The 11,104-nt window shown below is 53.0% G+C and overlaps 1 non-coding gene across 1 annotated transcript; it reads right to left on the reverse strand.

The window, feature by feature from the left end:
• Positions 1 to 8,629: 8,629 nt before the first annotated feature.
• On the reverse strand, positions 8,630 to 8,701 carry TRNAL-GAG. Its single transcript has one exon. It is a non-coding gene; the product is annotated as a tRNA-Leu (tRNA).
• Between the last annotated feature and the right edge of the window lie 2,403 nt (positions 8,702 to 11,104).

Genomic DNA, 11,104 nt, shown 5'->3' on the forward strand with positions numbered 1-11,104 from the left:
GCCGCTCTGCTGGTCACCGCCTCGCTGGAAGGCCCAGAGGGAAAAGAAATGAAGGCACACATAGCAGAGGACAGTTTTGACCCATCAGCCTCTGGGTTATGGGCCCAGAACGCTTCTGCTGCGCCACTGTGCTGGCTCGTCACAGCCCTTCCCCCCGGCCGGCACTATCCAGATTAGTGCCTTACGCGCTCTCGCGCTGGCAGGCGGATGCGCAGGCTTCTATGCAGCTGCCCTGGTCATAGGATTTTACAGCGTCTACAGGGTAAAAGTGATCTCTTTGGGGTTTGGACCCCACTGGGAGCTGGGTAGCTGAGCGCCGGAGACGGGAGCACTTCTTAAACTGTTTTCAGTTAAGCCTTCAGCTGGTGGGGGATGAGGTTCAGCCTTGGATCCGTGTCTGCAGCAGGCAAGCGCCTCTGGCTCAATCGGCCCCCCTCGCTGTCTTAGCAGACTAAAACCCGGAGCAAACGCACACGCCTTGCAAAGGAAGAGGAGCGGGGATCTCAAACAAATGTCAACATTTTATTAAGATGACGTTCAAAGAAAAAAAAAGGGCACGGTACAGCGTTTAGGCGCAGAAGTTTCTGGTGATCAGGGAACAACGTACAGATTACCCAGGGGGTGCGAAGTTCAGTTTAAGATCGGGTGGCATAAGGAATACATAATCTGCAATAGCCCCGACTGGGGGTAAAAGGTTAACGTACAGACACTGAGTTAGGAGGGTATGTTGTCCATGTGAGGGCTACGTTCAGGTGTGGAGTATAACGAGTAGATACGACGATGAGGTTGGATTGACCCGCATTTGGTGAGTTTGAACGTTCAGTGATTTTTAATCTTTTCCACAATCTAGTTTAAGCAGGGTCGCTATGAACTCTACTCTGCCATCTGTTGGTGATCTGTTGTAAAGGCCTTTTGAGGCTGCTGTCATTTGCATGGTTCCACCCACCCCGGATTGCATGATGGAAATGCTTGTCCAGAGGGTCATTTCAGCTGCTGTGGGATCCCCAGTCTCTTTGTTATTGGGGCAGGAGTAATGCAGTGTATTTTGCTGTTCGTTTTGGCTCAAGGAGAGAGTAACTGTAGCTGGCATTTGAGGCCTGAGAGCTTGACCCTTGCCTGAAAAGTACTCATCATTAAGGGGTCTGGGTTCCAAATGCCAAAAGCTTGTGGGAGATAGGAATGAATGTTTGTTTGTTGCTGCTCATACTTGTGCCTGCTGGTTTCCGTCTTGCTGTCCCTGGTGTATAAAGACAGAGATGTTTTTGAGTTGTTGTTAGTGCTGCAGTTGTTTGTCTTAAGCTTCTGCCATTCTATCTCTTTCAGGGTATGTTTTGGTTGGGAGAGGTAAAAGGCTGCTGTGTGTCTAGGGAGTGCGATAGCAAAGGTTGGTTGCAGAGGTGGTGCATGTGCTACAAAAATTGTTCCCCTCCCTCCAGCTCTGATCCCAAAGTCCAGAATTTGCATAAACCCACCTGCTGACCTGTGACTGAGAATCTGGTTGCAGAGATAGTTGGTGTGTCACAAAAGCTGTGTCCCACAGCTGATCTCCCAGAGTCCAATCTGCAAAATTTCCTTGCTGTTTGAGTGGTAAGGAGCATTTTCCCCAACTATGGAGTTGCTTACAACTTTTAGGACAGAAATGAGTTCAAAGCCCAACAAATAATGTATGTCTAAAAAATGCATTTAGTTATTAATGATTTTTTATGTGTAGTATAGATGCAACCATGGATTAAAACTATAAAAACTTCTATTTTTAAACTAGAAAAATACAAAAAACATAAAATGTACATTTAAAGATTGCATAAGAAATCCCTCATAACAGATACAAACATTCCTTTTCAATCTTTTTTATTTCAGTAAGCTTTGGAAATCATGTCCCTTGCCTAACGAGTTTTATGTAGGTTCGGGTGAGTCCCGAAATCATGAACTGCTAAGTTCCATTCTACTTTCTTTGATTCATATCACCGGAATAACTGCACTTTATTACCTCTGTCCTAATAAGAAAGAGACTGGGAATCTCACAGCAGCCGAAATGACCGTTTGGACAAGCACCCCCATCATGCAATGCGGGGTGGGTGTGACCATGCACATCAGCAACAAAAGGCCTTTACAACACATCACCAACAGATGTCAGGGTAGAGTTCATTCTCACCCTGCTTACATCCTTCCCCCAGCCAAGAATTGGTGGTCCTGATAAATCACATTTCCTATTATACCAACTCATTGGTATTGAATGCGAAGTTATGGCTAGCAAAAGTAGCCACCCATCTCTGCCTTGTAGCATCCAGCTTAGCCCTTGTTAACACATAAGTCAGTGGATTGTTCTCTGTCCACACCTGGAACTGAGCACCACACAAGTAGTCTCGAAATTTCTCAGTGATGGCCCATTTCAAGACCAAGAACTGCTGCTGGTGGATGGGATAGCGAGTTTCACTATCAGACAGTCCTCGGCTGGCAAAGCCTACAGAGTTACATTTCCTTCCACTTCCTGGTACGGGACTGCTCCCAGACCTCCAAACTGGCATCAGCATGCAGGATAAATGGTTTGTTTGGGTTAACAAGGACTAGGACTTGAACATGAATCAGGCAAATAATTATTTCCCATTATTTCCCTGTCACTTCTCTCATCCCACCATGTCCCAAATGGAGAAGAGAGGAGCCCCTCCCGTGTCCCAGGCCAGGAACACCAGATTGGAGGGGATGGGTGGGAGTGAGGTGAGGTGAGGTGAGGTGAGGTGAGGTGAGGTGAGGTGAGGTGAGGTGTTGTGTTGTGTTGTGTTGTGTTGTGTTCATGACTCAGTCCAGGTCTGTTAGTGCTGCAAAGAATAAGATTTCCTTCCTCAGTCCAGGTCAACTGGAATTGTTGTTGCAGTGGGGGAGAGATGTCTCTCATCTGGTTCTTAGATGCTTTGGTGAGAGGGGACAGGCAGAGGTTTTTTCTTCCCTCTGCAGCTCAAATCACACACTTCTTCTCTGCTTTTTGCTCTACCTTGACTTCTCTCTTGCATCTCAATTTTCTCTTTCCTGGTCTCATTCCAGAGCATTCACAGCCCAATTCTCTATCCTAACCTTGAGTCCTCTAGTGCACCCTGAATGTCTCATTCTAACCCCACCCCAGAGTCTGCACCCCCAGAGCCAGTGCCTTCATCCCTCTGCACTCCAACTCTCTGTCCCATGTAGCCTGATTTAGGGTACACTAATAATATTAATTTGGATAATTTGATGAAAATTTAATTTATTAGCTTACATTTAATTTAATTTAATTGAGTTACAAAGTTACAGTTGCATTACTGCTATTCAAAAGATACATATGGCATTATATGCAACAAAGTTTTGGTTAATATACTCACAGCCTTCCTTGATAACGTGGTGGTAAGAGGCACAGGACCAGCCTTGCAGTTCAGGTTTCTCAATTCTTAAGTGAAAGATGCAGTGCTTAGAAAAAGCTGGTGTTACTTAGGGTTTACTTGACTATGTTAAACTTAAAATCAAAAACTAATAAACAAAGAATAAAACTAACAGCTGAAATCAGGGAGAGCTGTGTGAAGTACAGGGACCTAGGGGTGCCTGAACGGGGGGGAACAACACCCCAGGACTTTTAAAAATGGGAGGTCTCTGCCTTGCCACTTTGTAATGACTGTAAGGGTGAGTGAGGGTGGGGAGGGGGACAAGAGCAGTGAGCAGGAGGAGGGGTCTTGGGGGAAGAGGCAGCGTAGGAGTGGAGGTGAGCTGCGGCAGGGGCCTGGGGGGTGTGCAGGGAGAGGGCTGCCCGCAGCAAGTAACGGGGGTGGGGGCGTGCAGGGGAACTGCTCCCTGTCCCAGCTCACCTCTGCTCTGTCTTCTCCCCTGAGCACGCTGCCCCCGCTCTAATTCTCCTCCCTTCCCAGGCTTGCCACACTAAACAGCTGATTAGCACCGCAAGTCTGGGAGGCAGGAGAAGTGCAGCGGCACCAGCGTGCTCAGGGGAGAAGGCAGAGCGGAGGTGAGCTGGGGTGGGGAGCTGCTGCAGAGGGGGGTGCCTGGCTCTTTGCCATGGCCCCCCCCGCTCTGCCCCAGCCCTGCTCCCCCCGCCCCTGCACTCACTGCATGGTCCACTCCTCTGGCTCCCAGCCACGCTGCCGGCGAGTGCTGTGGGGTGGTTCCCCCCTCCCCCCAAACTTGGGAGCTAGGGGAGCAGAGCAGGCTGAGGCCCCAGGCCTGCGTGGGGGGAAGCAAAGGGGGGCTGGTTCCAGGCCTCTGTGGGGGACAGGTTACTTCCTGCAGGAAGTGGAGTGACCCGGCCCCAGCCTGCTATTGCACAATCCCCGGCCATGCTGCACAGCGTGCCCCGAGAGGGAGTGGGGGGCCAAGCAGATGATCCAGCATGAGGGGGTCATTCTCATTGGTAGCTGTCCAGAGGCAGTGAGTTCAACAGGCCTTGGCATATGCTGTGTGGGGCAGGAGGTCCTTGTATTTGGAGCAGTGGGAGTGAACTGTGTGCAGTTGTGTCTCTGAGCACAACTGTGAATGTTATGGTTTGTGTGTGGGGGTGATTGTGAGTGTGGCCGGGGTTGTGATTGTTTCTCTCTTTGGGGGTTGGACTAACATGTCCCTCTGGTGTGTTGTGTATGAGTGTTCTTGAGATTGTGTGAGTCCCTGTGTGTGTGTGTGTGTGTGTGTGTGTGTGTGTGTGTGTGTGTGTGTGTGTGTGTGTGTGTGTGTGTGTGTGTGTGTGTGTGTGTGTGTGTGACTTGCTGCAGAATACAAAATCTTGAAAGCCATTTCCTACTGGTTAGCCCAGCAACACACTGATACAGTGTCACAGACACACACACACACACAGAGCAGGGCTCAGCCCCGCCAGCAGAGACACACACGTCTCCCCTGGGCCAGCTTGGACAATTTCCCATCACAACCCAGCACAGTGCTGGTGTCCTCACACGGGAGTGGGCAGTGACCGGGCAGAGAGGGCAGATGTGCTGGATCTGTAAAAGCAGCAAAGAGTCCTATGGCACCTTATAGATCAACAGATGTATTGGAGCATGAGCTTTCATGTGTGAATTTCATGCTAGATTCAGAAGGAAGCACTTTGGGAAAAGCAGTCAAGGCCCTTAGCAGAGCTGGGACACAGACCCAGTGACCCCTGCACCACCCTGGGAGGGCAGTGGGGTTTAGTGGTCAGAGCAGGGAGGGGCTGGACACCAGGACCCCTGGGTTCTATCCTTCGCTCTGGAAGTGGAGGGGGTCTAGAGCAGGGGGACTGGGATCCAGGACTCCTGGGTTCCATAGGGGAGACTGTTTTTCCCTGTGCGTCCTTCCCTAGAGATCTCAGCCCAGCCCCCTAGTGGAGACTGAGCAGGAGTGGGGGGAGTTGTTCTCCCACTTTGGAGTTATGATTCAAACTCCTCCCCCAAGGACTGTGACATCACAGAAACTGCCACCCCACCCCACCCAACAACACAAAGAAAACTAGTAGAGTTAGGAGGGTTCTAGCTGCAGACACCCCTTGTCATTACAAAAAGCCCCCAAACCTACTTGCACCCACAAAACACCCTCTCAGGGTATACGCCCCCTGCTAGGACAGGACCTCTTGCTCCCACCCCTTTTCTTATCACCACAAGCTGCTCCCAGCCAGGCACCACACCCCATTCACACACCTTTTGTCACTACGTAGCTCAGTGGCAATCACTGCCCCGAAGTGACTCCGGTGCAGGCACTCCCCACACGAACTCCCCACACCGGATTCTGTCCACACACAGAGAATTCTCTCTGCCCGGCTCCTTCGGTTCATCTCGCTGCTCTCCCTACTGCCGCCAGACACCGCTCATCTGCATAACCCCGCCCACAGACACGTGACACCTTCTGTCCTGCTGGTTTCAAGTGAGTGAGTTGCCCTTGGGGAATGAGCAGGTCACAGCACGTCACAGCCCCAGTGCACGTCACAACCCCAGCCAGGGCCGGCTCCAGGCACCAGCTCAGCCAGCAGGTGCTTGGGGCGGCCAAGGGAAAGGGGCGGCACGTTGGGCTCTTCGGCAGCAATTCGGCAGTGGGTCCCTCGGTCCCTCTCAGAGGGAAGGACCTGCCACCGAATTGCCGCCGAAGAAAAAGGCAGCGCAGGGGAGCTGCCACCGATTGTGATCGTGGGTTGATGTTTTTTCCCCACCGCTTGGGGCAGCAAAAACCCAGCCCTGGCCCCAGCACGTCACAGCCCCAGCACACGTCATAGCACGTCACAGCCTGGGGCAGGGAGATATTGGGGGAGAGGATGAGGGGAGAATGGGGGAGGGAGAGACCCAGCCTCATAGACCCATAGGAGCAGGAGATATTGAGGGAGGGGATAAGGGGAGGGAGAGACCCAGCCCCATAGACCCATAGGGGCAGGAGATATTGGGGTCAGGAGGAGAGGAGATGGGGTTGGCAGAGACCCAGCCTGTGGTGCAGAGAAAACGGGATGGGGTGGAGGAAGGTGGGGAACAGAAGAGACATGTGTGGAGTGGTGAGATGTTGGTCCAGGGAAACTGAGTCACTCCCAGGACATGCTGTGCAGGAGGAAGCACAGGGGCAGGGAGAGAGAACCAGCCCCACAGAGCCCAAGAGGGATATTGGGGGCAGGGGAGGGGATGGAGGGATGAGAGACCCAGGGCCACAGAACTCCCCTGGCTCCCAAGTTTGGGGGGAGGGGGGTACCGCCCCACAGCACTCACTGGCTGTATGGCTGGGAACCAGGGGAGTGGACCAGGCTGGGGCTGGGTCACTCCACTTACCATGCAGTCAGTGCAGGGGCAGGAGGGCGGGACCGGGGCAGAGCAGGGGCAGGGGCCTTGGGGAAGAGCCAGGCACCCCCGCTGCAGCAGCTCCCCAACCCAGCTCCCCACTGCTCCGCCTTCTCCCCTGAGCATGCCGGCACTGCTCCACTTCTCCTGCCTCTCAGGCTTGTGGTGCCAATCAGCTGTTTAGTGCAGCCAGCCTGGGCGGGGAGGAGAATTAGAGTAGGGGCGGCATGCTCAGGGGAGAAGCTGGAGCAGGGATGAGCTGGGACAGGGAGTGGTTCACCTGCACACACATCCCCCCATAACTTGCTGCAGGCAGCTCTCCCCCCGCACCTCCCCCCAGCCCCCTGCCCCAGCTCACCTCCACTCCACTTCCTCCTCTGAGTGCGCTTTTTGGTGCCCCCAACCACTTGGCACCCTAGGCGGCCGACTAGTTCGCCTAGTGGTTGCACCAGTCCTGGACACTGCCTGTCAGCAGGATTCCTCCTCCTCCTCCTCCTCAGTAAGATTAAATCTCCGCACCTAGACAGCTGGTCCATCCGCTGCACCACAGTCCCCCATGCCTGAGACCCCCTGCCAAAGCCCTGCACCCAGCTCCAGAGAATTAAGTCTCACATCTCACTGGGAACTCAACTTCTTGTGCTCAGAGAGACTCGGCCCCTCTCAGTAGCTGACCTGAGAAACACAGTGTCTGCAAAAGCAGCAAGAGTCGTGTTGCACCTTATAGATTAACAGACATATTGGAGCATGAGCTTCGGTGGGTGAATCTCCACTTTGTCAGATGTATCAGTGTCTGTCTTTTCCAAAGAAGTGCCTGGAGGGCATTTTCTTCTGTGACCATGTGGCCTAATGGATAAGGCATCTGACTTCGGATCAGGGGACGGAGGGTTCGAGTCCCTTCATGGTTGTGCTTGTCCAGTTTTACCTTTGGGCTAAAAGTCCTGCTTCCTTCAGGGCTGGAACCTCTTCTTGGCTGCTCAGGCCAATGCTCTGGCTTCAGCTAGAGCCCTGGGAAGGAGTTGGGGGATGGGTATCACAAAGGCTGGGGCAGAAGTCCCAGGTGCTTCTGGTCTAGCCTTTGCCATTCCTGACTTGCCAAAGAAAATGGGCAGCTGCCCAGGCTAGTGTGTAGAGCAGTTTCCCTCTTCCAAATGTGCGCCAGTCCCTGTGCTTGAGGGGGTTTGCTACATAGCACCTTCGGAGCCTGAGTGTTTCTCTGCTTCTCCCCAGCTGGGAAAAAGCCTCTTGGGGAAAAATCTCCTGCCCCACTGCAAAAGTGAGCACCTTGAGTGGGACCGATCAGAGGCCCCACCATGGGGGATGGCCCTGCTTTCCGACCATCTTGTGATGTTGGCCACAGAGCATCAGCAGCCGCCTCGCATGCATACTGGTGACCTTCAGTGGGTGTTTGGCATGGCAGGGAGCAGGCTGGCTGAGTGTTTTTGTGCCTGTCTGAAGGCCACACATAGGCATGGTCCTGCCCTCCTCTAGCCCTGCCCTCAGTTGCTCTGTGGCATTTAAGCCTTCCCTTGGAGCTGTCAGCACCAGCTGCCCAGAGGAGGAGAGGTGTGGGGGGGTCACTTTTACAGATGCCCCTTCCTGGTACTGCCCTTGCTCAGCTGCACAAAGTAGTTTTCATCCCCAATCCCTGCCTAGCAGCCCTCTGGCACCATTCCTGAGGGCTGCCCTGCCTCACTTTCTTCCTACCATATTGAGAAAGACAGCTCTCATCATTAAAGGTCAGGGGGGCCAACTAGGGGCAGAAGCCCATTCCATGTTTTCCTACTGCAAAGCCCAAGATCAGTAACTTATCTTGGGTGCAAGCACTGCTGTGCTCCCAGAAAACAAGCCACTTCTGCACAAAGAAGAATGAAAGGGCCTGCCAAAGCCTGGGATTGAACCAGGGACCTTTAGATCCTCAGTCTAATGCTCTCACAACTGAGCTACTTGACATCATTTTGGCCTGTTGCTTCTCTGTCTGGGATGTTTTTGTCAGCAGCTGCACACAAAAAGGAGAGGAAAACAAACGGCTGCTTCATACCCCCACCAGAGGAACCCTGCACCGTTAGCTGTGGTGAGTAAGAAGTGTCTGTTGGCTGACAGAGCCTGTCCCCGAGCAGCTGGAACAGCAGCTGCTGCCTCCCCCTCGGCTCCAGGCTGTGGGAAATGCTCATTGCCTGGCTGCATGGGCGGATGCTGCTCCGTGCTCTGGAGAGCGTCTGTTGGTGTCACTAAGCATAACCCTACGTAACTCGGGAGGGTGGAAGGCCACAAGAGTATGGAGCCTTCCTGGTTTTAGGCCTCAGCAGACAAGAGTCCCTCCATGTTTGAACTTTAATCGACCTAAAAGGCCAGGTGTAACAGCCGTTATCAGTTGCAACAGTTCTAACTGGTCTAAAGCAGAAATAATGAGGCCTGTGTACCTTTAGCAGAAGGACAAGATAACTTGCAGAAGGAAAACTTACTAACGAGCTGCCGCGGCCAAGATTACTTAATGCACCTGCACTTACGTAATTGCTACAGGGGGAGGAAGGAGGAGGAGGGAGGGGAAATGGGGGATTGCTAGTCAGTGAGAAAAGTTCTCATGGATATAAAGGAACAGACTGCTTGTTTTAGGTGTGCTTGATCTGAGTCAATCTCCCTGCACCGCTTTGAGATCTCAAATAAACTTGGTTTGCTTCTCCACCCTGGTGTGTTTATTGGCGCAGCACACCAGGCCACGGACCCCCCCGCTGTTGCTTGGCCTCAGGCAGTTATCTGCCGGCAACACGTCTGTATTGCTCTGTCAACCCCCCGTCTTCACTGAGCCAGTCTGGTAAGGTCCCAAGTGCCCCCTCTGGTCTGGCAGCTGAGAGTCTGTGCAGACATCAACCCCCCTGCCAGCCCCACAGCCAGCAGCAGCGCCAGCCCCAATCCCCAGCACCACAGGGGCACTCAATGCACTTCCTGTGGGGAAATGGCTCCTTAGTGTCCAGCTGCTAGAGTGAGAGCCAGGAGAGAGCAGTGTCTGGCTCACCGTGGGGGAGAGAAGAGACCTGATGAGAGCGGATCTCCCTCAGTCTCCCCCGCAATGCTGGTCAGTTTTATTGTCACTGTGATAAATCAGTGCTTCCCTTCAGGGCCGGCCCTAGAGGGGTCTGGGATCAAGGACAAATCCCCCCTTTCGTCCCCAGGCCCCGCCCCCACCCCTTCCCCCAAGTCCCATCTCTTCCCATCCTGCAACTTCCTGCCCCATTCCTCTCCCACCCCCACCTCTTCCCATCCCTGCTCCTCCTCCTCCCCACCCAGCGCCTCCTGCACCCCACTGAACAGCTGATCACTGGCAAGTGGGGGGCACTGAATGGGAAGTGGAGGAGCTTGTCAGCAAGGCCTGTAGTGTGTATGGGGGAGGGTGGGGAGCTGGCTGCCAGTGGGTGCTGAGCACCTATTTTTTCTCTGTTTTTTCTGCAGCCCCATAGCTCCCATGGAGTCGCTGACTTGGCTTCTTTCGTACTCTAGAGAGAGGAGCAGAACCAGGGCTGTGGCTGATCTATGGGGCACTAGATGAGTGGCAGAGGCTTCAGGTGCTGAGAGTTTGCCTGACCCCTCAGGGACACAGTGTGAGGTGGTGTCCCAGGGATCTCTATGAAAGGAGCAGAACAGGATTTACTTGGGGTGGGGAGAGAATTGAGAGTGTCTCAGGGGGTTGTACAGAGGTGTTGCCCGAGTGAGAGACTGGCCAAAACACAGGCCATGCTGTGAGCAGGATTCAAACCTGCACAGGGAAACCCTATTATACTTCAACTCCCACATCTTAACCACTTGGCCATCATAGCTGTAAGGAAAAAACTGCCCCAATGCCAGAGAAACTGGTAAAAAATCCCAATGTCCAGGTGTGAAGTCATCTGAACTACAGAATTCCCACCGCAAACGTGGCTCCCAAAGCATGGGGGGGGGGGAATTGGGGTTTGTTCTCTTTGCCTAGCCATGTGCAGTCGCACAGAAAGCGCATTTAAAAGTCTCCCCTCCCACAGAGCGGGAATTGGAAATGATTTTCAACTTGAAGCCTGATGTAGGGTGACCAGACATCCTGATTTTATCAGGACTGTCCTCATAGACTCATAGACTCTAGGACTGGAAGAGACCTTTAGAGGTCATCGAGTCCAGTCCCCTGCCCTCATGGCAGGACCAAATACTGTCTAGACCATCCCTAATAGACATTTATCTAACCTACTCTTAAATATCTCCAGAGATGGAGATTCCACAACTTCCCTAGGCAATCTATTCCAGTGTTTAACTACCCTGACAGTTAGGAACTTTTTCCTAATGTCCAACCTAAATCTCCCTTGCTGCAGTTTAAGCCCATTGCTTCTTGT

Source organism: Gopherus evgoodei, unplaced genomic scaffold, assembly GCF_007399415.2.
Source record: "Gopherus evgoodei ecotype Sinaloan lineage unplaced genomic scaffold, rGopEvg1_v1.p scaffold_154_arrow_ctg1, whole genome shotgun sequence".
NCBI lineage: Eukaryota > Metazoa > Chordata > Testudines > Testudinidae > Gopherus > Gopherus evgoodei.